This window comes from Dasypus novemcinctus, chromosome 23, assembly GCF_030445035.2.
Source record: "Dasypus novemcinctus isolate mDasNov1 chromosome 23, mDasNov1.1.hap2, whole genome shotgun sequence".
Classification (NCBI taxonomy): domain Eukaryota; kingdom Metazoa; phylum Chordata; class Mammalia; order Cingulata; family Dasypodidae; genus Dasypus; species Dasypus novemcinctus.
This window is the reverse complement of record NC_080695.1, coordinates 11,091,980-11,119,098: the sequence shown is the minus strand read 5'-3', so window position 1 is coordinate 11,119,098 and position 27,119 is coordinate 11,091,980. Positions and strand designations below refer to the sequence as shown.

General features: G+C 52.6%; 1 pseudogene; it reads right to left on the bottom strand.

The window, feature by feature from the left end:
• Positions 1-4,875: 4,875 nt before the first annotated feature.
• Positions 4,876-27,119, bottom strand: part of LOC101446765 (YTH domain-containing family protein 1 pseudogene) — a 37,392-nt pseudogene continuing 15,148 nt past the window's right edge.

The window sequence follows — 27,119 nt, the reverse complement described above, 5'->3', positions numbered from 1 at the left end:
TAGCTGGTTGGAGCAGGCTTCAGCATCCCACTGACACACACACATGAATACACAGACACATGGACATGCAAGAACAGACACCCATGCACATAGTCAGACACATGCGAACTCATGGACACACAGACATGCACAAGGTCAGACATGCACATGGCACAGAGGTACTCATAGGAACAGCCAGATGCACATGTGTGTTCTCTGCTGTCTGGTGACAAGACCGTCCTGCATTCAAGTCCTGGCTCTGCTGTGTGTCTCCAATCCCATTTCTCAACCTCTCTGAGCCTCTCAGCTTTCCGAAATGGGAAAACCCCGTCCAGTGCTGCCGGGAGGACCAGTGGTCATTAGGGAAAGCACCCGCACGGAGCCTGGTGCGTGGTGGTTGCTCGGTGAAAGTGGGGCGTAGCCTTACCAGGAAGTGGGCCGCTGTGGGTGCTGGACGTTCCTGGGACCCTGGACCCCTGCAGATGTGCTGTCCCTGGAAGTCCCCAGGCCATGCCCTGGCAGCGCGGGCTCTGCTGCTTGGGAGCATTGCCTTCTAGTCTCCGGGGAGTTTCCCATGGTGGAATTTGGGGCCTGCCAGGCTCTGCCGCCTCACCACCCGCCTCACATGCCCGACAGCTCCCAGCATGCCCTGCAACTGCACCGGGGCCTCTGGGTGGGTGGGCCTGATGGAGTGGGGGCTCCTCTCTGTCCAGGCCGAGCTGCTCTGCTGCCTCCTCTTGGGATTTGTAAAAAAATTTATTTTTATTTATTTCTGTCTTCTCTCCCCTGCCACCATTGTCTGCTCCCTGTGTCCATTCACTCTGTGTTCTTCTGTGTCCGCTTGCATTCTTGTCAGCGGCACAGGAATCTGTGTTTCTCTTTGTTGTGTCATCTTGCTGTGTCAGCTCTCCGTGTGTGCAGCACCACTCCTGGATGGGCTGTGCTTTTTGCGTGGGCCAGTTCTCTTTGAGGAGCACACTCCTTTTGGGGCTCCCGTACGCAGGGGTCATGCCTGCGTGGCAGGGCACTCCTTGCGCGCATCAGCACTGCGCATGGGCCAGCTCCACACGGGTCAAGGAGGCCCGGGATTTGAACCGCGGACCTCCCAGGTGGTAGACGGACGCCCTAACCACTCGGCCAAGTCTGCTTCCCTTGGGAATTTCCCTGACGTGCAAACAAGGCCCAGGATGAGCCCACCCCCGCACCTTTCTAGCTGTGCTGGGAGGTTCTTTTTTTCTGTTTTCCCCCAAATCCATGCACTCCAGGGGCAGGGGCTGTGCCTAACATTGTGCTTAGTACGTGGCGTGAGGGCAGCTTGTCCAATTGGATTAATTCAACTCAAAGCTCAGTGACCCACGAAGCCGCAGACAGGCGGTTCAGAGCCTGCACTGGGCGAGAGGCTGGCAGTGTGGTCAGCAACAGCCCAGGCAGGCGGCTCCCCGGTTCTGGGCAGTCGGCCACCATCCAAGGCAAAGGTCCAGGTCCACCTGTCACGGATACCCCAGGCCAGAATGTGGGGTCTGTCCCTGAGTAGCCATAGGCTGGAGGGGCCCATTCCTCGTGTCCCTGCCGGCTGCACCCCCAGGCTTTCGGGGAGCCCCCAGCCATCTTGGCAGCCTGCATCTCCAGTGACCACGACGAGACCACCGAAGCTGAGAGCTGGCCGAGCGTCCAGCTGCCCCGGCCAATGGGGGCCTCCCCACCTAGCGAGACCTCGCCTTCCAGAAGCAAACGGCCTTCTGTCCAAACAGCCCTGGAGTCTTGCCAGTTCGGCTGGGGCCCGAGACTGAGGCTGGCAGGGTTGGGACGAGTCAGTGACCTTCTCAAGATGGTCTGCGCCTGGGGTTGGCCAACTTGGCCTTGAGATGAATCGCATCAGCGTATTTTGACCAGGAAAAATTAATAAGTCTATCTTTTTGCTGATCCAGCAAATACATGTTGGCGGGTGTTCAGAAGGCACCTAGAGGCTTGGGCGCGGGGCCCACAGTTCTCCGGCGGCCTTCCTCCGGCAGGTGGGGGCCGCGCCCCTTCTTGAACCTGCGTGGGACCGTGGCCACGTCAGCCAGCAGTGTGTGGTGGAGGTGACGGCGGTGGATCCTAGGCTGGGCCACGAAAGGCCACGTGGCTTCTCCTGGGTCTTTGGGAAAGTCTGTGGACTTTCTTGAGACCACCACGGTGGCCAGGCACGTGGGCTGTGGCGTCCACTGTCCCCGCTGAGCTCCCAGCCGGCCGCGGCAGCCCCTGCGGGCCCGGGAGCGCTCTTGGGACCGTGGCATCAGGGGCCACCGCTCAGAACCAGCGAGAGGCCCCTGGCGCAACCGCCTTGCTGAGCCTGTCCTGACGGCTGAGCAAAGAGAACGGGGCTTCTCGGCATGATTTTCACGCATCAGCGGTAACCGGAGCAGGAAGTGTCTCCGCTGGTACCAGATCATGCAAGTGGGGCGGCTTAGGACAACAGAAGTGTGTGCTTTCTCAGCGCTTGAGCCCGGAAGTCAAGGTGTCAGCTGCACCAAAAGCAAGGTGTCGACAGGCTCTTCTCCCTCCGAAGGCTCCGGGCTCCTCCTCTGGCATCTGGCGGCCTGTGGCCGTGTGGCTCCAGTCTCTGCCTTCACAGGGCCGCCTCCCCCGTGTGCCTGTGTCCAAATGCCCCTCTACTTCTAAGGGCCCTGTCAAATTGGATTAGATCTGCCCCGCTCCCTGCGCCTCATCTTTTTTATTTTTGTTTTTTTAAAAAAGGATTTATTTATTTCTCTCCCCTCCCCCCCCCACCCCAGTTGTCTGTTCTCTGTGTCTATTTGATGCATCTTCTTTGTCCGCTTCTGTTGTCAGCAGCACGGGAATCTGTTTCTTTTTGTTGCATCATCTTGTTGTGTCAGCTCTCCGTGTGGGTGGCACCATTCCTGGGCAGGCTGCACTTTCTTTCGCACTGGGCGGCTCTCCTTACGGGGTGCACTCCTTGCGCGTGGGGCTCCCCTACGCGGGGGACACCCCTGCGTGGCAGGGCGCTCCTTGCGTGCATCAGCACTGTGCGTGGGCCAGCTCCACACGGGTTAAGGAGGCCCGGGGTTTGAACTGTGGACCACCCGTGTGGTAGACGGACGCCCTATCCACTGGGCCAAGTCTGCTTCCCTAAAACAATTTTTTTAAAGGGGTGCCTAAATGCAGCCAAGAACTCTGACGAACAGCTTCCAAGAGCTGGGCACGACACGGGGCCTGCCCAGAAGCAGCCACAGGACTGGGGGGCTGAGGGGGCACCGGCTTCCGTTCAGAACCGCCCCTGCTCCCCCAGCGCTGGGAAGGCACGGGCCTGACTACACGTCTGTGCTCCAGACCCCTTGCCCCTCAGATGCCCGCGGTCCTACCCTGTGCGCCGCCCTCCACCCCCCCAGGCCCCGCTGAGCGCGGTGGGCCCCCCCCAAAGCTCCAGCTCCTTTCAGGCAGAAGTGCCCGAGTGAAAGGGAATTCTGAGACTTCGGAGGTACGAGGCTGCTCACCTCCCCCAGGGCCCCTCAGGTGACGGGGGCAGGAGGGGGGCTTCCTGGGAACAGCCAGCATGGCCCAGCGGGGCTTGGAGAGGGATGGAGGTCTGGGGTCCCCAGGGGCGGGCAGGCACCCCCAGCTGCACGGCGCGGGAGCCACGAGCCGCTCCCTGCTCTGCGTCCTGCCCGCCGGAGGAGCTGGACACCAGTCCTCCTCCGTAGCTGACGCCCGAGGCCCCTTGCAGCAGGGCGCATGCCAGTTGTCCTGGCAGGAGGCCCTCATCGCACTCTCTAGGGTGTCCCTGAGCTAACGGAGGGGTCACTCGTTGCGCCTCGGGAACAAAACGAGCACTCGCGAAGAGTCGGGCCACACGGCAGGAGCGCGTGCCCCCCACCCCGGACCCAGCTGGGGGCGGGTGTCCCTGGGGCCACTGCCCTTCCAACCGGCTGGCTATAAATTTGGGGGTTCCCACCACACCCTCGACCTCCACCATTCAGCACTCAGGACACTCCATTCTCACGATGGCGAAGGATAAGACGAGAAGGAGCCCAAAGAAGAGACCAGGGCGAGGCCTGGGAGGCCCCCCTAAATTCCTGCTTTCCTTCCTCCCCACCCAGCGCATCGACGGCACGGCCGCCAGCGGGGCTCCCCAGGGTTCTGCTGGGGGGTCGTTACGTAGGCGTGACTGGCGAATCAGGCCCACGGGGCCGAGCGCCACCCCCACTCCCGCAGCCCAAGGTCGCCTCCTAGGACGTGGCCCCCGGCCCCGGGGCTCGTCTTCCTCTCTGTGGCACGACCGTCCCTGGAGCCGTCTGAGCAGCAGGCATGCGGTCCCCTCGGGTGGCACCAAGAGCTGAGGTCGGGGAAGCGGAGGTGGCTCAACTGATAGCGCATCTGCCTACCACACGGGAGGTCCACAGTTCAAACCCCGGGCCTCCTTGACCCGTGTGCAGCTGGCCCATGTGCAGTGCTGATGCACGCAAGGAGTGCCCTGCCACGCAGGGGTGTCCCCCGCGTAGGGGAGCCCCACACGCAAGGAGTGCGCCCCGTAAGGAGAGCAGCCCAGCGTGAAAGAAAGTGCAGCCTGCCCAGGAATGGCACTGCCCACATGGAGAGCGGACACAGCAAGATGACGCAACAAAGAGAGACACAGATTCAAGGTGCCGCTGACACAAGACGACACAGAAGAACCCACACTGAATGGACACAGGGAGCAGACAACTGGGGGCAGGGGGAAGGGGAGAGAAATAAATAGAAAATAAATCTTAAAAAAGAGAGCTGAGGTTCAGGAGCCCGCGCTGGGCGGGGGCAGGCGCGCCGGGAGCGGGGCTTGGCCAACGTGCCCTGGGCACTTGGGCAGTGGAAAGGAGGACGCACTGGCCCCTGCTCTCATTGGCCACCTCGGTGACAGCGGCCCTATGAGGGCAGCGGCCGAGAAGCCACGCGCCCGTCGCTGGGCCGGCATTTCGGCAAACCGGACGGGAGGGCCCGGGTGGACAGGCCCAGCCTGAGTGCAGGGGAGGGGAGCCGCGAGCGGGTGGCCGGCCTGGGCGCAGGGGCCAGGGGAGCGGCAGCGGGACAGAGGCTCCCAGGAGGCCCCCATGAAGCCCCCTCGCGGGAGCCCGAACCAGCAGGACTTTGTTCTCCACGCGTGGGGGCTGGGAGGCGCGCAGGGCGGCGGAGCGGGGCCGCTGACCCCTGCAGCGAGGGGCCTGTCCTTGCCTGGCCCCGCGCCTGGTGGTGGCCCCTCGGCCTCCCGGGCCGGGAGCGGCGTCGCCCAAGCTCGCCTGCGCCTCCGTGTGCGCGCCCCTTCTCCCAGGGGCGGCAGTGTGGCCTCGCCTTGGCTGGATTCCATCTTCCAGACGCTCTTTCCACACGAGGCCCCTGCGCGGGGACCTGACGTTAGTTCTGCCCGGGACAGTTCAACTCAGGGCGGCAGGCGAAGGAAGGGGGCTGTGGCAGGCCCTGCCCGGGCCCCCCAGGCAGCACCCCTTCAGGACCCCCCTCCCCACCACACACACACGCCCCGCTGCTGCCTCCCCCAGCGTCTGCCTCTCTCTGGCCACAGGAGGCAACCTTACCTGTGTCCCCAGCAGGTCAGACATGAGGGGCCTGGCTCGTCACATCCACCAGGGGCCGCCCTCAGCTCAGGGCCCTGAGAACCACCTGGCCCCTCTGTGCCCAGGGCCCTGGGAAACACCTGCCCCTCTGCGCCCAGGGCCCTGGGAGACACCTGCCCCTCTGCGCCCAGGGCCCTGGGAGACACCTGCCCCTCTGCGCCCAGGGCCCTGGGAGACACCTGCCCCTCTGCGCCCAGGGCCCTGGGAGACACCTGGCCCCTCTGTGCCCAGGGCCCTGGGCAACACCTGGCGACTCTGCGCCCAGGGCCGTGGGAAACACCTGGCCCACTCTGTGCCCAGGGCCCTGGGAAACACTTGGCCCCTCTGCGCCCAGGGCTGTGGGAAACTCCCGGCCCCTCTGAGCTGTGTGTGCTCCCCCATCTCCAGGAGACTGGCCACCTACCTTTCAAGGCCCCCTCTCCTCACCTGCCTCCTGGCCCTGGCATTTCCTGGGGTCGCCCCCCAAATGAGCTACCTGCGCTTGAATTCTCATCTCAAGGTTTACTCCAAGGGGAGCCCAAGCCGTAACGGGGGACGGGGACGGTTCTGCGCGTCTGAGCGGATGATGGCCTGGATTCCGCGCCTCGGCTGACGCGGGCTGACCCTGCTCCCTTCAGACAGCCCGTCCACTGTGTGAGCACCTGGCTTCTGGGGAGGGGCCACAGTTCCTGGAGAAGCTGCCCCGTCTCGGTGGGGGTCTTAGTCTCCTGAGCCACTAAAACAAAGTGCAACAAACTGGGAGCCTTCAAGCAACTGGAATTTATCCTCTGAGTTCTTTTTTTTTTTTTTTTTAATATTTATTTATTTATTTCCCCTCCCACCCCTGCCCCGGTTGTCTGTTCTCTGTGTCTATTTTCTGTGTCTTCTTTGTTCACTTCTGTTGTTGTCAGCGGCACGGGAATCTGTGTCTCTTTTTGTTGCATCATCTTGTTGTGTCAGCTTTCCGTGTGGGCGGCACCATTCCTGGGCAGGCTGCACTTTCTTTCGCACTGGGCAGCTCTCCTTATGGGGCGCACTCCTTGCATGTGGGGCTCCCCTACGCGGGGGACACCCCTGTGTGGCACGGCACTCCTTGCGCGCATCAGCACTGCGCGTGGGCCAGCTCCACACGGGTCAAGGAGGCCCGGGGCTTGAACCGGGGACCTCCCATGTGGTAGACGACGCCCTAACCACTGGGCCAAGTCCGCGTCCCCGTATTCTTTCTGAGTTCTGAAGTCTGGAATCAGGGTTGGCAGGCCCGGCTCCCCCGAGGGCCCCAGGGAGGGTCCCTCTGGCCCTTCCAGGCTCTGGGTTGCCGGAGCTCCTGGGGCTCCTCGGCTTGTGGCCGCGGCTCTCCGGCCGCCTCCTCCATGGTCACCTGGCCTCCTCCCTCTGGGTCTGCATCCAGTTTGGTCTCATCCCAACTGATCACACCTGCAAAGACCCTAGCTCCACAGGAGGCCACTGCATTAGTCAGGTCTCGAGGGAAACCAGAGCGCACCCTCAGGGCTCAGACCTGCGCCTGGATTTTGTGAGGAATGTGCTGGGTACTTGGGGACAGAGAGTGAGTCCGTTTTCAAACAAGTTTTTCTAGAAAATTTTCCAATGTACCTGTATAAAGTTGTTCATAGTATTCTTTTTTTTTTTTAAGATTTATTTATTTATTCCCCCGCCCCCAAGTTGTCTGCCCTCTGTGTCCATTCGCTGTGTGTTCTTCTGTGTCTGCTTCTATTCTTGTCAGCAACACCCGGAATCTGTGTCTCTTTCTGTTGTGTCTTCTTGCTGGGTCAGCTCTCCGTGTGTGTGGTGCCATTCCAGGGCAGGTTTCGCACTGGGCAGCTCTCCTTACGGGGCGCACTCCTTGCTCGTGGAGTTCCCCTACGCGGGGACACCCCTGCGTGGCAGGGCACTCCTTGCGCGCATCAGCACTGCGCATGGGCCAGCTCCACACGGGTCAAGGAGGCCCAGGGTTTGAACCACAGACCTCCCATGTGGTAGGCAGATGCCCTATCTGTTGAGCCAATTCCACTTCCCCATAGTATTCTCTTCTGAGTTTGAAAACTTTCAACTCAACTTCTTTTATTCATAGCACTGAATTCATACCTTTTATTTTTATTGTTAGCCTACCAAATATTTTCAATGTATAATTTTTTAAAATCATTTTTCGTTTTTTCCTTGATCCTCTCTATTGTTTCTTTTTTAAAAAATGAGTCTCTTTGATTTTTGCGTTTTATCCTTATTCCTTCTGTGGGAAAGCAGATTTTTGCCTGGGATGCATGGAACACACGGGGTTTCTCAATCAGCTCGATGAGAAGGCTTGAATCAAGCCCCGCGAGTGGGCTGCAGGAAGACAGGCCTTCTAGAACACACTGCAGAGCTGACGCAGCAACGCAAGCCAGAGGTGCCGGGACCCTCAGGGGGGCCTTTGGATGCGGTCGTGACCTTGATGGAGCGCGTCCAGTTTAAGAACCAGCAGAAGGCTAATCCACAGGGACAGCACATGGAGTCTGCTGAAGGCTGGGAGGAGGGCATGGCTGCCAGGCTCTTTCTAGGGTGATGAAAACGTTCTGAAATTAGATTGTGGTGATGGTCGCCCAGCTTTTTTTTTTTTTTAAGATTTATTTATTTATTCCCCCCTACCCCCTACTGTTGTCTGCTCTCTTTGCCCATTCTCTGTGTGTTCTTCTGTGTCTGCTTGTCTTCTCTTTAGGCAGCACCAGGAACCGATCCTGGGACCTTCTGGAGAGGGAGAGAGGTGCTCAATCTCCTGTGCCACCTCCACTCCCTGATCTGTTGCATCTCCCATTCTCTCTCCTCTGTGTCTCTTTTTGCTGCGTCATCTTGCTGCGCCAGCTCTCTGCTCAGACCAGCTCGTTGCGTGGGCCAGCACTCCACGTGGGCCAGCTCTCTGCTTGGACCAGCTCGTTGTGTGGGCCAGCACTCCATGTGGGCCAGCTCTCCGCTCTGGCCAGCTCGCCACGCAGACCAGCCTGCCTTCACCAGGAGGCCCCGGGGATCCAACCGTGGGCCTCCCATATGTTGGACAGGAGCCCAATCGCTTGAGCCACATCCGCTTCCCAATGAAGCTTTTTTAAAAAAGTAAAACAAAAACCCTTATAAGGGAGAGAAAGGAAGCAGGAGCCCCGGAAGAGCGCTAGTTTCTCCTTAAATGGAAGTATTACGGCCGCCTTCCCTGCCCGTGGCCATCTAAGTCCTGGGAGCAGCTGAACTTACGCCACTGTCCCAGCTCGAGAGGACCTTTCCTCGGCCAGTAGCCGCCCACCCCAGTGGACAACCAGCAGGGGACCTGCCGGCGGGGCCTCCTGCGTCTGCCCTTCCCCGCGTGGCCCCCGGCTCCCCGGGAGTTGCTGTGTCCTTGGCTAATTGGGTGGGAAATCCATCTCCTTCCCCCGTCTTTCCCCACTGAGCCACGAATGCTCATTAATAATCTTCCTTTCCAGCCCATGTCCGTGTTGAAGGCCCTGGATTTGACGCCTGAAGCGATGTGTCCTGCTGGCACTCGGCCTTGCTTGGAACCAGACCCCTTTATTCCTTCTCTGCTCCAGGTTGGAAGGGAGGGTGTCTCCCACCCACCACTGCATCTGGCAGGAAGACATCACAGGTCCACAGATGGAGAATTGTTCCTCAGGACAGATTACCCAGAGCCTCTACCTAAAGAGATGTGGGACTTCGGGACCCAGTGCTACTGAGATGAGATTTGGGACTTGGAATGGGTGGAGTCTGTGGGGGATGTCGAGACGGGGTGGAAGCGATTTGCACGTGGGATGGCTGTGAAGGTTGGGAGGCAGAGGGTAGACAACCAGTGGGCTGAATTCTGCTCCCCCCACCCCCACCCAAGATATGCCCACACGGGCCCTGGCATGTGACAGGATCTTGGCAGGTGTAATTAAGATTATCGAGACGATATCATCCTGGATGAGGCGAGACCATAAATGCAAGGACGAGAGTCCTCAGGAGAAGCGGAGACTCACAAAGCGCAGGTGGCACGTGAAGATGGAGCAGCAGCTGGAGTGCAGCACCGCGAGGACGCTGCAGGGGGAAGGAAAGGCTCCTCCCGCGGGCTTTGGAGGGCGCACTGTAGAGCCGTAAGAGAGACATTTCTGTATTTTAAGTCACCACACTTGCCGTTCTTTGTTACCACAGCCAAGGAAACTAATAATGATCTTCTAACTGGAAACTAGATTTTTTAAAAAAATGTTATGTATTTTTTTTTTAATTTTACAATCTATTGAGGTATATTTTTCTTTTTTTCCCTTTTTCTTTTTTTTTTTTTTTTAGGTACCGGGACCGGAGATTGAACCCGGGACCTCATATGTGAGAAGCCAGCACTCAATCACTGAACCACACTGACTTCCCTGAGTTGGTTTTTTTCTTCGTTTTTTTCAGGAGGCACTGACAATCGAACCTAGGACCTCCCATGTGGGAGGTGGGCACTCAACCGCTTGAGCCGCGATCTGCTCCCAAAGTGTATTTTTCATACATGAACAATGAGTATATAGTAAAAGTTGTGAACTTACAAAACAACTATGTCTAACATCATACAGGGTTCCCATACATCACCCTACCATAAATACCTTGCATTGTTGTGAAACATTTAGAAACTAGATTTTATCCTAGGTTATCTTCTGGAAGTTTCACGGCTTTGCATTTTACATTCAGGTCTATGATCCACTTGATGTTTAATTTTGGGGAAGGGCAAGGACTGTGTCTAGAGTCATTTTTCTTTGCTGCATGTAGATGTCCAGTTGTTCCTGCACCATTGGTTGAAAAGACTCTCCTTTTCCACTGAATTGCTTTTGCCTCTTTGTCAAAGACAAGATGATTCCATTTGCACAGGTCTGTTTCTGGACCCTCTAATCTGTTCCACTGGCCTATTTGCCTGTTCTTTTGCCAATTCCACGCTGTAGCTTTATAGCAAGTCTTTTTTGTTATTGTTTTGTTTTTATATAATTATCTTTTTTCATTTTTTACTCTTTTTTTTCCCATTTTATATAAGTCCTGATAGTTCTCCGACTTTGTTTTCTGACTACTGGGTTGGCTCTCTTTTGGGTCTTTTGCTTTTCCATATAAACGTTAGAATCCGTTTGTTGACATCCACAAAATAATGTGCTGGGACTCTGATTGGAATTGGGATGAATCCCTAGGTCAAGTTGAGAAGAACTAACATCTTACAGATATTGAGTTTTCCTGTCCTTGAACATGGACTATCTCTCCATTTATTTACATCTCCTTTGGTTTCATTCATCCGAGTTCTGCAGATCTTGTACAAATTTTGTTAGATGTATTCCTAAGTACTTCATTTTTTGGGGTGCTAATGTAAATGCTATTTTGTTTTTAATTTCAAATTCCAATTGTTCATTGCCGGTATATAGGAAAAAAAATATAGAATTTTTTATATTAATTTGGCATCCTGCAACCATGCTATAATCACTTATTAGTTCCAGGAATTTTTGGTGGTTTTTTGGGAGTTTTGACACAGAAAATTATGCCGTGTCCAAACAAAAATAAATTCACTGACTTTAAAAATATTTTTATTATGGAAAGATTCAAATATATACCAAAGTGAGGAGACTCATAGAAGGAGACCCAATAACTCATCACGTGTTCTGGCTATGCCTATACTTTCTGGAAGATTTTATCAATATTATCTTCTGATTCCATTATTGAAATGTAAAATATTATGTTAGTGTGTTTTTATGCCAATGCCTACTTGTTTCATGTAGGCAATATCTCTTAGAAGCTATTCATAATAGCTCTTGGTTTTTTTTTTGAATATTTTTTTCTCTCTACACAACCTCTGTTTCTTCCCAATGGCTTTTTTCTGAACAGTTGTGTTGGTTTTGCTCTTTCCTGTAGGAAACTCACTTCACACGTAAGCCCTCCCTGGTTCTTTGCTTGTAACGAGGAGTGAGAGACAACGCTAAATGTGAAGGTTTGCGCGTCTGGGCCATTGACCTTGAGCTCCACGGAAGGGTGACCTGAGTGCGCCATTCGTTGAGGGAAGCCCCAAAGCAGGACTCGGGGTCTCTTAGTGGGGGCTGGCCCTGTCCCCCCCAGATGCGCGGGGTCTGGGCGCCTGGCCTGGGAGCTGAGTGAGCACAGGAGGCTGGGGGCGGGTCAAGGTGAGCGGAGGCCGTCGAGCGCCCTCTTTGGAGCATGGTACCTGCAGCAGGTAGGCAGAGTCCACCGAGACGCCTGCCCTCCGCCCAGCCCTGCTGTGCGCCCCGCGCTGGCGGCCTCTCGGGAGGGCTGGCCTGGGCAGCGGGGCCCCATCCCTTCCCAGCCGGCGGGAGCTGGAGCAGGAAGCCCGCGCCCCGGCCTCGGGAGCAGCTCTGACGCGGGACTTCCGTCCCAGAGCCCCTTGCGGCCTTGCACTCAGGCTGGGCCTGACCTGAGATTGCGCCTTCCTTTGGCGTCTTCCCTTTCCCCTCCCCTTACCAGTTTCTTCCTGGAACCCTTCCTTAATAACTCAATGGCACACACATCTCTTTGCTTTGGGACCTAAGACAGGACCCATGTCTTCTATTGTCCCCTGTCCCAAGCCTAGGAACACTATTTTGCCCTCTCCAGAGAAACAAAACTCTAGAATTCTGCCAGGGTGAGGAAGAAAGTGTCTCCTGAGGCTTGGAGTAGGGAAGATTCAGGATCTGTGTTTTTTTTTTCAACAAATCAATTTTATTGGTATACATATTAATAAAGTTTACAATTCATCCAAAGTGTACAATCAACGGTATTTGGTACGATCACATAATTGTGCATGCATCACTTCAGTCATTATTAGAGCATTTTCATTATGTCAATAATAATATAAACGACAAACAAACAAACAAGAAAATCCTTCACCTCTCAATCTCTCTGTGCTTCCCCTGCTGTACATAGCCGCTATTTCTGGCTATTCTTGTACAAATATTTGTTTATTAAGCAGTTTTGTTGAAATGTATGTTCACATACCATACGATCTATCCAAAGTGTACAATCCATGGCTTTTATTTTTTATTTTTCTTAAAGATTTATTTTATTGATTTCTCTCCCCTGCCCCCCCCCCCCAGTTGTCTGCTCTCTGTGTCCATTCGCTGTGTGTTCTTCTGTATCTGCTTGTATTCTTGTCAGCGGCACCGGGAATCTGTATCTCTTTTTGTTGCATCATCTTGTTGCATCAGCTCTGTGTGTGTGCAGCGCCATTCCTGGGCAGGCTGTGCTTTGTTCACACAGGGTGGCTCTCCTTGAGGGGTGCACTCCTTCCGCCTGGGGCTCCCCTACACGGGGAACACCCCTGCGTGGCACGGCACTCCTTGCGAGCATCAGCACTGCGCATGGGCCAGCTCATCACATGGGTCAGGAGGCCCTGGGTTTGAACCCTGGACCTCCCTTGTGGTAGGAGGATGCTCTATCAGTTGAGCCAAATCTGTTTCCCTGAAGAAACTGTTTTTAACATGGCTTTGGTAGGTTTAACAAAAACCAGTTGCCTGCAGAGGTGAGGGTTTATTTCTGGACTCTCAATTCTATTCCATTGATCACTGAGTCTATCTTTGTGCTATTACCATGCTGTTTTAACCATTGTAGCTTTGCAACATGTTTCAAGTTGAGGCAGTGAATGTCCTCCCACATTGCCCTTCTTTTTTAGAATGCTTTTGGCTATTCAGGTGCACATTCCCTTCCAAGTGGATTTGGTAATTGCCTTTCTGATTTCTGTAAAGCAGGCTGTTGGAATTTTCATTTGTATTACATTGAATCTACATATCAGTTTGGGAAGGATTGATATCTTGACATTTTCATGATGTTTAGTCTTCCAATCTATGAACACAGAATGTCTTTCAATTTGTTTAGGTCTTCAATGATTTCTGTTAGCATTGTTTTGTAGTTTTCTGCATATAGGTCCTGTACATCTTTGATTAAATGAATTCCTAGGTATTTGAGTCATTTTGTTGCTAATGTAAATGGAATTTTCCCCGGTTTCCTCCTCGGATTGTCAATACCAGCATATAGAAACATGACTGATTTCTGCGTGCTGATCTTGTTTCCTGCCACTTTGCTGAGCTCCTTTATTAGCTCAACTGACTTTGTTGTAGACATTTCAGAATTTTCTAAATACAGGATCATGTCATCTGCATAGTGAGAGTTGTACATCTTCTTTTCCGGTTGGATACCTTTTTTTCCTTGTCTAATTGCTCTAGCTGGAACTTGCAGCACAATGTTGAGTAGCCGTGGTGACAGTGGGCGCCAGGTCTGGTTCCTGATCATAGAGCGAAAGCTTCCACCCTTCTCCATTTTGTATGCTGTTGCCTGTGGGTTTTTCATATGTGCCTTTTATCATATTGAGGAATTTTCCTTCTATTCCTACCTTTTGAAGTGTTTTTATCAAGAAAGGATGCTGGATTTTGTCAAATGCCTCTTCTGCATCAATCAAAACATTCATGTGATGTGGGGGCATTTTCGGGACTTGGAGTTGTCCTAAATGATATTGCAGCAACAAATACTGGACATCATATATCCTGCCATAACCCACTGGATGGACTGGGGGAGAGTGCAAGCTACAATGTAAGCCATAATCCGTACCATGCAGCAGTGCTCCAAAATGTAATTCACTAAATGCAGTGAATGTGCCACGATGATGAAAGAGGTTGTTGGGGTATATGGGAACCTCATATGTTTTTGTTTTTTTTTAAAGATTTATTTTATTTATTTAGTTTCCCCCCCTCCCCTGGTTGTCTGTTCTCGGTGTCTATTTGCTGCGTCTTGTTTCTTTGTCCGCTTCTGTTGTCCTCATCGGCACGGGAAGTGTGGGTGGCACCATTCCTGGGCAGGCTGCACTTTCTTTTCACGCTGGGCGGCTTTCCTCACGGGCGCACTCCTTGCGCGTGGGGCTCCCCCACGCGGGGGACACCCTTGCGTGGCAGGGCATTCCTTGCGCGCATCAGCACTGCACCTGGCCAGCTCCACACGGGTCAAGGAGGCCCGGGGTTTGAACCGCAGACCTCCCATATGGTAGACGGACGCCCTAACCACTGGGCCAAAGTCCGTTTCCCCCTCATAAGTTTTAATGTAACATTTTTTTGTGATCTACGTATTTTTAAAAAAAAAAGACAATTAAAAAATGACTATAAAAAAAGGATGCTCGATTTTGTCAGATGCCTTTTCTGCATCAATCAAAACAATCATGTTTTTTTCTCCCTTTAATTTGTTAATGTGCTGCATTACATGGATTGATTTTCTTATGTTGAACCAGCCTTGCATACCAGAAATAAAACCCACTTGATCGTGGTGTATAAGTCTTTTGATATTTTGTTGGATTCGATTTGCAAGTAATTTGTTGAGAGTTTTTGCATCTATGTTCATTAGAGAAATTGGTCTTTAATTTTCTTTTCTTGTGGTGTCTTTATCTAGCTTTGGTATTAGGGTGACGTTGGCTTCATTGAATGTGTTGAGTAATTTTGCCTCCTTTCCAGTTTTTTGGAAGAGTTTAAAAAGGATTGGTGTTCATTCTTCTCGCAATGCTTGGTAGAATTTGTCTGTGAAGCCATCTGGTCCTGGACTTTTCTTTGTTGGGAGATTTTTGATGACTGATTCAATCTCTTTAAATGTGATTGGTTTGTTAAGTTCATGTATTTCTTACAGCATCAGTGTAGGTTGTTTGTGCATTTCTAGGAATTCGTGCATTTCATCTAGTTTGTTGGTAAATAGTTTCTCACAATATCCTCTTATGATCATTTTTATTTCTGTGGGTTCAGTCATGACTTTGCCCCTTTCATTTCTGATTGTATTTATTTGCACCTCCTCTCTTTTTTTCTTTGTTAGTCCAGCTAGAGGTTTGTCAATTTTATTGATTTTCTCCAAGAACCAGCTTTTGGTTTTGTTGATTTTCTCTAGGTTTTTTTTTTTTTTTCAATTTCATTTATTTCTGCTCTAATCTTTATTATTTCTTTCCTTCTGCTTGCCTTGGGATTGGTTTGCTGTTCTTTTTCTAGTTTCTCTAGTTGTTCAGTAAAATTTTTGAATTTAGCTCTTACTTCCTTTTTTAATATAGGCATTTAGAGCTATAAATTTCCCTCTCAAGACTGCCTTCACTGTATCCCATAAGTTTTGATAAGTTGTGTTCTTGTTTTCATTCGTCTCAATATATTTACTAATTTCACTTGCAAGTTTTTAAAAGATTTATCTTATTTAATTTATTTCTCTCCCCTTCCCTCCCTCCCCCCATTATCTGCTATCTTGTATCCATTCGCTGTGTGTTCTTTTGTGTCTGCTTGCATTCTCAGCGGCACCGGGAATTTGTGTCTCTTTTTTGTTGTGTCATCTTGCTGCATCAGCTCTCCGTGTGTGTGGTGCCACTCTTGGGCAGGCTGCACTTTTCATGCAGGGCAGCTCTCCTTGCGGGGTGCACTCCTTGCACATGGTGCTCCCCTACGTGGCATGGCACTCTTTGTGTGCAGCGGCACTGCATGTGGGCCAGCTCACCACATGGCCAAGAGGCCCTGGGTTTGAACCCTGAACTTCCTATACGGTAGGTGGATGCGCTATCAGTGAGCCACACATGCTTCCTGCAATTTCTTCTTTGACCCTCTGATTATTTAGGTGTGTGTTGTTCAGCCTCCACACATTTGCAAATTTACCTTTTCCCTAGCTATTATTGATTTCCAGTTTTATTCCATTATGATCTGAGAAAATGCTTTGCATAATTTCAGTCTTTTTATATTATTGAGAGCTGCAGGGTACCCTGACATGTGGTGTATCCCGGAGAAAGATCCATGGACGCTCGAGAAGAATGTATAACCCACTGAGTTTGGATGCAACGTTCTATATATCTGTTAAGTCTAGCTCATTTATCATATTGTTTCAGTTCTCTGTTTCCTTGTTGATCTCCTGTCTCGTTGTTCTATCTAATATGCAAGTAGTGTGTTGAAGTCTCTAATGATTATCGTAGAGATTTCTATTTCTCCCTTCATTTTTGCCATAGTTTGTCTCATGTATTTTGGGGCACCCTAGTTAGGTGCATAGATATTTATGACCGTTATATCTTCCTGGTGGACTGTCCTTTTTATTAACATATAATGACCTTCTGTATCTCATAAATTTTTTTGCATTTAAAGGCTGTTTTTTCTGATATTAGTATAGCTATCCCTATTCATTTTTGGTTAGTGTTTGTGTGGAGTATCATTTTCCAACCTTTCACTTCCAGCTGGTTTGTATCCCTGGGTCTGAGGTGGGTCTCTTGTAGGCAACATATGGATGGCGCCTGTTTTTTGTTTTTTTTTTTTTCAATCCATTCTGTCAGCCTATATCTTTTGATTGGGGAGTTTAATCCATTCACATTCAAAGATATTACTATAAATGCTTTATTTACTTGCACCATTTTATTCTTTGGTTTTCATATGTCATATCTTATTTTCATCTGTCATTTTCCTCTTTTGGTTATCCTTTCTGCTATTCTTTTTTCTATACTCTCCTCCAAGCCTCTCTTTCCTGTCTTTTTCTTTCAAGTTCTATGGCTCCCTGAATATTTTCTGCAAAGGTGAGTTCTTTTTTATGAACTCTCTTAGTTTCTGTTTGTTTATGAATATTTAAAATTCACCTTCCTATATGAAGGACAGTTTTGCTGGATAAAGGATTCTTGACTGGCAGTTCTTCTCTTTCCATATCCTAATTGTATCATACCACTGTCTTCTCACCTCCGTGGTTTCTGAAGAGAAATCTGTGCTAAGTGTTACTGGACGTCCCTCGTATGTGATGGTTTGCTTCTCCCTTGCTGCTCTCTGAATTTTCTCTTTATCTTTGACCTCTGACATTCTGAGAAGTATATGTCTTGGGGTAGGTCTATTTGGATTTATTCTGATTGGGGTATGCTGCACTTCTTGGACATGTTATGTTCATTTCTTTCGTGAGAGTTGGGAAATTTTCAGCTATTATTTCTTCAAATACTCTTTTTGCCCCTTTTCCCTTCTGTTTTCCTTCTGGAACTCCCATGACACGTACATTGTTGCTTTTTACATTGTCATTCAACTCCCTGAGCCCCTGCTCAATTTTTTCCATTCTTTTCTCTCTCCAATTTCAGCTGTCCTATCTTTGGTATCACTTATTCTTTCTTCTATCATTTCAAATCTATGATTGTATGCCTCTAATGTGTTGTTGTTTTTTTTAATCCTGCCCTCTGTGTTCATTCGCTGCGTGCTCTTCTGTGTTTTTTCACTTGTCCCCCTTTCTGTTGTGTCACCTTGCTGAGTTGGCTCTCCGCAGCACTTGCAGCACTCTGTGGTGCATGTGGGCAGGGCGGCACACCACGGCACTTGTGGGCTGGGCAGCTCTCCGCGGTGCGCGGGCGAGCCTGCCTTCACAAGGAGGCCCTGGGACACGAACCCAGGGCCTCCCATATGGTAGACGGGAGCCCAACTGATTGAGCCACAGCCGCTTCCCCCTTCAATGTGTTTTTTTATCTCACCTATATGTCTTTCACTCCCATGAGCGCTGCTATTTTCTATTCAGGATTTCAAATTCTTCTTTGTGCTCACTCAGTGTCTTTTTGATGTCTTTATCTCTTTAACCACAACTTTCAACTCATTAATTTGATTTTGGAAATTTGTGCACATCTCGTTAATTAGTTATCGCAAATCCTGCATCTCTTCTGGGGCCTTGATATATTCCTTTCCTTTGGTCGTGTCTTCCATTTTCTCAGTATGGCTCATAATTTTTTCCTGATGTCTAGGCATCTGATTAGGATGGTACTTTACTCAGATGCTCAATTTCTCTCTCTTTCGTAGGGATCTAGTGGTGGGGGGCTGTGTGTTTCTGATGTTCTTTGATTCTTGGTTTGACCTGGATCATTAGGATCATCCCTGTTAGTTGCTCACAACTGGGCTCTGGACACAGTAATGGGCCGCAGACCTGCTTCCTAGGGTCTTGGGGAGGGAGGCTATAAAAGCTAAAATAAGACTCTCTTATTTATTTATTTATTTTTCTAAAAAGATTTATTTATTTATTTATTTATCTCCCCCTGCCACACCCTGGTTGTATGTTCTCTGTGTCTATTTGCTGCATCTTTCTTCTTTGTCCACTTCTGTTGTTGTCAGTGGCATGGGAATCTGTGTTTCTTTTTGTTGCATCATCTTGTGTCAGCTCTCTGTGTGTGCAGCGCCATTCTTAGGCAGGCTGCACTTTCTTTCATGCTGGGCGGCTCTCCTTACGGGGCGCACTCCTTGCGCGTGGGGATCCCCTACGCGGGGGGACACCCCTGCGTGGCACGGCACTCCTTGCGCACATCAGCACTGCGCATGGGCCAGCTGCACACGGGTCAAGGAGGCTTGGGGTCTGAACCGCGGACCTCCCATGTGGTAGAGGGATGCCCTAACCACTGGGCCAAGTCCGCTTCCCTATTTTTTATTTTGTCATGTGCACTTCTTGGTCTGCCAGCAGATGGTGCTCTTTGGCAGCCCTCAGATCAAGACTGGTCAGAGTATGTTCACTGCAACATGGACTGGATCAGTGTGATAGAGGATCCCTCCTGGAGGATTCAAACTTTCTCAGAGGCTGTTCTCCAACCTTTGCTGCAGCCCCCTCCCTTTTCACAGGCAGAAAGTAATTCCATTTCTTTCTGCATCCTCAACAACCAATCCCAGTCAGTAAAGGGAGATTGAGACGTTCAGATCTCTTTCGTCCCTTGCCAACTCCCAAGATAAACAATGGCACAGGGGCCCCAGGCCTGGAAGATCTCACTCATCTTTTGCTTTTCAGCTCCCAAAATTTTATAGACCCTCTTCTTTGTATCTTTATAGATGTGTGTTTTTAGGGGAAAAATCCCCAACACCTTTTACTCTATTTGTAGTGGACTTTAAGTGGAGTCAAAACAAGATGTTTGTTTTCAATCTTCCATCTTCATCTGCAGGCCGGGTTTTCTTTAACCATTCTGTACCTTATTATTTTATAGTCTTAGATGTTCCTTTCTTTCTAGTTATTGGAAAGTGTCTTAGGTTGCCAGGCTGCTATGACAAATACCACAGTATGTTAGCTTATCAACAGGATGGATTGGCTTGTGGTTGGGAGGCTAGAAGTCCAAAATCAAGGTGCCTGCGAACACGTCCCCAGTTGGATTTTTCCCCCACTGTGTGTGTCCACATTCTCTGGGTTGTGTGACTGTCTACTGTAGAGCTGATTTGCATTTTCATCAGCTGGGACTCCAGGAATTTCCTCGTCCTGAGCCAGAGTTTGTTAATTTTTGTGTAGGATTTCTGCCTGACATGGGTAGTGTGATCCAGACCTCATGCCCTCCTGTGCTACAAATTTGGGCATCTGATTTCTAATGGGAGACTTTTAAAAAATTAATTCCACCAGAGCCCCTGGAAGGAGCAAGCACGTGAGGTTTTCCTCAGGGCTGGCAGCCACAGTTTTCTTTTCTTTTTTTTTTTTAAAGATTTATTTTATTTATTTCTTTCCCCTCCCCCCCACCCCTGTTGTCTGTTCTCTGTATCCATTTGCTGCGTGTTCTTTTGTCTGCTTCTGTTGTTGTCAGCGGCACGGGAATCTGTGTTTCTTTTTGTTGCGTCATCTTGCTGTGTCATCTCTCCGTGTGGGCGGCGCCATTCCCGGGCAGGCTGCACTTTCTTTCGCGCTGGGCGGCTCTCCTTACGGGGCGCACTCCTTGCGCGTGGGGCTCCCCTACGCGGCGGACACCCCTGCGTGCCACGGCACTCCTTGCGCACATCAGCACTGCGCATGGGCCAGCTCCACACGGGTCAAGGAGGCCCTGGGCTTGAACCCTGGACATCCCATGTGGTCAGCGAATGCCCTTTCCACTGGGCCAAGTCCGTTTCCCCACAGTTTTCTTGTCCCTCCTAACTGGGCAATGATGCTAACTCTGGACAGTCTGTTTCTGCTCATCACCTCCAGCAGGTCAGGTCAAGTCATGTCTGGGGTGAACATCAGCCCCCTACCCCAGCGGGGGTCACCACCCCTGCTTTCCGAGATGTTAGCCCAACCTGACTGCTGTGGCTTTGAGTAGCTCACACCTGAGAATGCCTTTCTTTTGAGCACCTCTGTGTATTGTGTTTAAGGCAGATCCGTGCCTTAACAGTCAATCTTGTTGCTAAAACCCTCCATGTTTTTTCCACCCGTCCACGTCGCCTCCGTGGCAGGTTTTCCATTTACACAGCAGACATAACGCTGCCCCACACACGAGCCGACACTCTAGCTGGCTGCGTCTCTTTTGAAGGAGTCCCGTCTCTATTCCGTTCGCTGCTTAATCACAGAGGCAGGCAACCCTTTGAGAGGACTTGAGGGCCTAACGCAAATCTTCAGTGACTGCCAGGGAATCGCATCTTCTCTCCGCTGGCCCGTTTCTTTACCAGGTTTTATTTTAAGCATTTCAGAGCGTTTGTGTTGCTATTGTGGACCTTTCCTCATAGCTCTTTCCCAGCCAAGCTCTCCCCCGCTTAGGCAAATATAAATCCCCCAGGAGGCAGCCCCCGCGCTGAATGCAAGTGACAGAGACTGCCCGTCCTGGTCCCGCAGCCAAGGTCTGGATTTCACAACCGCGAGGGCGGGTCAGGCCTGGGGGTGGGGGCGCAGCTGCCCACCGAGCCCTGGCTTCAGTTCTCCTGACGCTGAGCTGGCAGATTCCTTTGCACACGAGGGGACCGTGGGGGCTTCTTTTCCTGCCTTTTAAGTGTAGGATTGTGCCAAAGACGTTCAGCGGAGCACAGAGCTGATGAGGACCAGGACACAACCCAAACTCTAACCGCTGCAGGTGGAAGCACGAATCCGTACAATTCTGGGGTCATCCCCAAAGAAGGTGCTGTGAAGCCCCCCCTTATAGTCATGCTGCCCCACGTCAAGAAGTCGAGTGTCCTTCCCCTCCCTTGAGCCTCGCTGGTCTTGTGACTGGTTTTGACCAAGAAGGTGAAGTAGAAGTGATCTTGTGTCAGCTCTGGGCCTAGTTTTTTTTTTTTTTTTGCTTTTAGATTTATTTATTTTCCCCCTTCCCCTCCTCCCACCCTGCTGCTTGTGCTGTCTGTGTTGTCTTCTCATTTTCTCTCCCCTAGGATTCACCGGGATTCGATCCCGGGGACCTCTGAAGGGGAGAGAGGTTCCCTGTCAATTGCGCCACCTCAGTCCCTGGTTTCTGCTGTGCTTCACCTTGACTCTCCCCTTGTCTCTCTCCTTGTTGCGTCATCATCTTGCCGCGTGACTCACTTGCACGGGGCACTGGCTCACCACGCGGATACTCACCTGGGCACTTGTGTGGGCGCTGGCTCACCACGCGGGCACTCGCAAAGGCACTGGCTCGCCACATGAGCACGCTTTCTCTTCTTCCTTTTCACCAGGAGGCCCCAGGGATGGAACCCGGGGTCCTCCCACATGGTGGGTCGGAAGCTCCATCGCTTGAGCGACATCCGCTTCCCTGGCCTGGTTTTGAGAAATTTATTATTATTTTTCAGGAGATACCAGGGTTTGAACCCAGGACCTCATATATTGGAGGCAGGCACTCAACCACTGAGCTACACGCGTTCCCCTGGGCCGGGCAGTTTCTGCTTTCACTCTGCAGAAGTCAGCCACATGTAAGAGATCTGCCTATCCTGGTGCCCCATGCTGCGAGGAAGCCCAAGCAGCCGTTGTGGGGAGGGAGATGTCTGGTCAACCCTTGGCTGGTCCCGTCAAGTGAGTGAAGAATGTTCTACTGGAGGCTCCAGGCAATGGACAGCAGCCGAGTCCAGCCAGATTGTTGTCTTAAGCCTAGTGTTGCATTGCAGGTGACATGTTAGGCAGCAATAGATCTTTGAAACAACCATTTTGGGAAACTGTTTGGCACTACCTTCTGAAGATGAACATTTTCAGACCTTAAGCCCCCAATAGCTCCACTACTGCGTACACACCCCACAGAAAGGCACCAAAATACATATACAAGAACATTCACGGTGTCACTATTTGAGAGTCCCAAACTGTAAGCAACGCAGTGTCCATCGAGGGAGAATGAGAAACACACGAAGGTGCTTTCACACCATGGGAAACCCCACGCGTGCAGCACGGAGGATGAACAAAGTACTGCTACACACGAGGATGAATCTCACACACAACGTCAAGCGAAAGAGCCCAAACCGGAGGAGACCGTGCGGTACGACTGCGTTTCCATCAAGTACCCGTCTCTGGTGTGAGCAGTCAGGGTGGTGGCTGCGCCTGGAGAGCCTGGGGCTGCTCGGCCCTGGGAGGGGTGATGCTGGGGAGACACACACACACACATTTGGCATGGCTGTTGAGATTCACATGCCGACGTGTCAACCCAGTGCCTGGAATCAGGGGTGCTCGTGGGGTTCTGCACCCCAGGGCCTGGGGATGCTCTCTGGTGGGGGCTGAAAGAAGGTGCAAACACGGTCCCCCACCTGGGGGCCCACTGCCCCCAGGGAAGAAATACCCCTCCTGGATGCCCCTTTCAGAGCACAGCACAGCCCAGGCCTGTGTGCAGCCGTGTGGAGGAGTGGGGGGACAGGAGAGCAGTGGCCAAAGGCCCGCGACACCCCGTCATGGCACCTGGCTCAGGGCTAGGGGCGTAGCAGACTGGCCAGGTCCCCGTATGGATGGGCCACCGTGGGTCAAATCTCCAGCTAGTGACTCCGGTGCCAGCACGTGTCCCCACCCCCTCTCTGCACAGTCACCCTCTGTCCCCGCCCCTCGGGCCACTAAACAAGCAGACCAGTAGGCTTGGAGAAAAGACCACAATTCCAAGTGCTGCAGCCTCTGCGGTCTGGGTCCCTGGCCTGTCACTGCCACTCTAGGCAGGCCTGGGAGACCCCTCCCAAACCGACAGAGTCACTACCGTTTCAGCAGGTGCTTATTGATTATCTCCTGAGCGCAATCATTGACAGCATGTGTGAACAGGTGCATTTAAAAAAATAAGACATTGGGAAAACAGTGATGTATCAATCAGTTATTGCTAAATAATGCTGAGTAACGAACAACCCCCAAGCCCGATGGCTTACAACCACCACCATTCACATTCTTGCTCGCAGGTCTGAGCGTTGGCCTGGTCTGCTCCTCATGTCTCTTTCCGGATCCAAGCTGAAGGGCAGTGGGTACCTGGGGGACCTTTTTCTCATGGTGAATTAAGGGAACACGAGACGTCCAGCCAAGCCACAAAGCACATTTAAGGCTTCTGCTCTGATGTCCCCTAACCTGCCAACCAGAGCAAGTCGCATGGCCCAACCTAATATCAGCAGGTGGGGCACCAGGCTGCGCCCAGTCAAGGGCACTGCAAGGTCAGTGCCCGGGAAGGGACTGATGGATTGAGAACTGTGATGGTCAGGCTATTGTGTCAACTCGGCCAGGTAATTGTGCCCAGCTGTTTGGTCAAGCAAGCACTGGGCTAACTGTAATTCAAGGGCATTTATGGACTTTAGTCTCCATTGACTTTACTGCAGTGGTAAGTCATAGGTAGCTGATTACAATTATGTCAATCCGGGAGACTGCCATCAGCAATGAGTGATGCTTGCTGAATGCCTTAAAAGGGGAGGTGATTCCAGCATTGAGAGAGAACTTCCCAGCTCGTCTTTGGACAGCCAGCGTCTCCCAGAACTCGTCAAGAGCCTTCAGTGGACTTTCCCTGCAGCCCCTGGTTGCGGCCTGCCTGCGGAACCTGGGCTTGGAGAAAAGGCCACAACTCCAAAGGTTCTCACTCCCCACGGCTGAGTGAGAGGCTCTCATAGAGTCGCATCCTATTGACAGATATCTCTTGTTGATTCTGTTTCTCTAGAGAACCCTAATACAAGAACCATCAACACGGTCTCCCTGCAGCAGGGCGAATGACCCACCTGAGGCCAGCCCTGCAGCCCAGGTGGCCGGAGACCGGTGCCCACTGTGGCCTGGGACTTCCCTGGGGCAGGAGCAGGTGGGGGCAGCCCCCCCCACACACATACAGCTGGGAGGGGCCTGGGTGTTGACACCAGGGACCCCGGAGAAGAGGGTCCTGGTTCTCAGCAGGGCAAACCCTACCTTTCCCGGGGTCCCGTGGGACGGGAAGGGGCTGCAGCTCCAGCCGAGCTGCCGGGGGCCCCCACCTGGGCTTTCTTCCTGGGAGGTCCTCAGAGTCCACGCCCACCCAGAACCTCAGGGCATGACCTCATAAGGAAGCAGGGTCTCGGGGGCGGTCACCAGTTAAGGATCTCAGGATGCAGCCATCCTGGACCGCGGGTGGCCCTGAGTCCTTTAAGGAGGAGAAACTTGGACATGGCCACAGACCCACGGAGAAGGCGGAGGCAGACCTGGGCGGCCGGGGGGGGGCCCAAGCCACGCCCACCCGGAGGCCCCCCCCCCCCCCCCCCCCCCGCCGCTAGAAGCGGCGGGAAGGAGCCTCCCCAGAGGGCGGGGAAGAGGGGGGTGTGTGGCCTTGGCCGCACCGGGGGCTCCGGCTTCTGAGCCCGCGTGAATTCCTGTTGTTTTGAGCCCCCTGGTTTGTGGGGCTTTGTAAGGGCAGGCCCGGGACACTGAGGCAGCTGGTCAGTGACAGGGCTGGGATCTGAACCCAGTTTTGCTACATCCCAGCGGACACAGGTGCCCTGCGCTCCTTGAGGCGCCCCCCGCCCCCGTGGAAGGAGGCCCCTCCCTCCGCAGGCAGCCGGGGGCCTTCTCCTGGGGCCGGGGGGCCCGCGGGGAACCTGGGCCTGGTGCCTGCGCGCAGGCCACCCATCCTTGGTAGAAGGGCCCCGGGTAGGGGGCCCAGCGTGGAGGGGCGCCTGGAGGGCAGCCCAGGACCCTCCCGCTCCGGCTGGCCGCGCCTCCCTTACTGGGTGGCAGGAGACCCAGCACGGCACTGTCTGCCAGCCAGCTGCCCGCGGGGTCTGCGGGCTCCCCGAGACCCCTGTGGGGGTGCCCAGGGGACGACAAGGCACAGAGGACCGATTCGCCTGTGGCCTTAAGCGGGACACTGGTGACGCTGGAAACTCGAACGGCACGGGAGGTGTGAACGGGTAGGGGTCCTCTCGTCCCTCTCCCAACCCCCGCCCCAGGCCAGCCCCTGCCCCCGTCACGGTCACAGCCAGGACGAGCCCAGGCCTGGGGGTGCTTTGGCACAGGGGCCCTGGGCTTGGGGAGCTGGGCGGCCGGAGGGGCCCCTCCTGCTGGGGAAAGCGCCCCCTCCCCCCGCCAGTGCACGCTCTGCAGGCCACCCCCTGCCCAGGTCCCAGGGCTCCATGAGGACCCTCTCGAAGGGGAGCCAACGCCTGGGAAAGGCGTCTGCTTTGCTGCTGCTTTTTTTTTTTTCAAGATTTATTTTGTTTCTTTATTTCTCCCCACCCCCTCGTTGTTGGCACTTGCTGTGTCTGTTCCTCTTGTTTCCTTAGGAGGCACCAGGAACCGAACCGGGGACCTCCCGTGTGGTAGGCGGGAGCCCAATCACTTTTGCCCACTGCTGCTTCCTGTGAACCGCTGTATTGAGGTGTCACTCACGCCCCAAACAAGTCGCCGTGTAAAGCAGGTAGTTCAGTGGATTTTAGCAGAGTCACACAGGAGTGGAACATCACCACAGTAGATTCTAGAACATTTTCATCCCTTCAGAAAGAAACCGCACCCTTTAGCTACCACCACCCTGCCCCCAGCCCGAGGCGCCCACCCATCTGCTTCCTGCCCCAGTGGATCTCCCTGTTTCCTGGTTGCTCATCTTTGGTTCTAAAGAAACCTGGCTCCACTTCCGGGAAGATGGTGGTCAGGAAGACACGGGACTCTCCTCTCTCCCAGAAAAATAGCTCAAGGACAGGCTGAAACAGCCTGGGGAAAATGGTCTAGGGTAGGACACCACGGGAAGGCTGGACCCTCCCAGAGCAGGGAGGCGCAGCCACCGCCGCTACTGCCAGTGCCTTCCTGACCCTATAGACGATTTTGAAATCCCAGGCAGCCAAGGACAAAGGGGGCCCAGGGACCCACCTCCCCAGGAGACGGGAGGGAGAGGGACACAGCCCAAGGCTGACTCACATTGGGTCTGCTGTGTCCCACGAGCCCCTCCAGGCCAGGCCGGGCTGCACCACTGTCTGCCTTGGGAGCCTGCAAGGCACGGAAGAGCTGCTCCCTCTCTGCTGACCAGGACTGGTTGTTGAGGACACGGAGGGGAGTGGAATCATTTCCCACCCAGGAAAAGGGTCGGGCCAGTAAAGGTAAATTCTCAAACGTGTGGAGGCTGAACAGCACATTACTAAATAATCCGTGGGTCAACGAAGAAATTGCAAGTGAAATCAGTAAATATGTTGCGATGAATGAAAAGGAGGACATGACTTACCAAAACTTTTGGGATACAGCAAAGCCAGCCCTGAGGGGAAATTCATAGCCCTAAATTCCTACACTAAGAAAAGAAGAGCTAGAATCCAAGATCTAACTGAACAGCTGGAAAAACTAGAAAAAGAGGAGCAAACCAATCCCAAACCAAGCAGAAGGAAAGAAATAATAAAGATTAGAGCAGAAATAAATGAAATTGACCAAAAAAAAAAAAAAAAAGGTAGAGAAAATCAACAAAACCATAAGCTGTTTTTGCTGTCTGTGTTGTCTTCTCATTTTCTCTCCTTAGGATTCACCGGGATT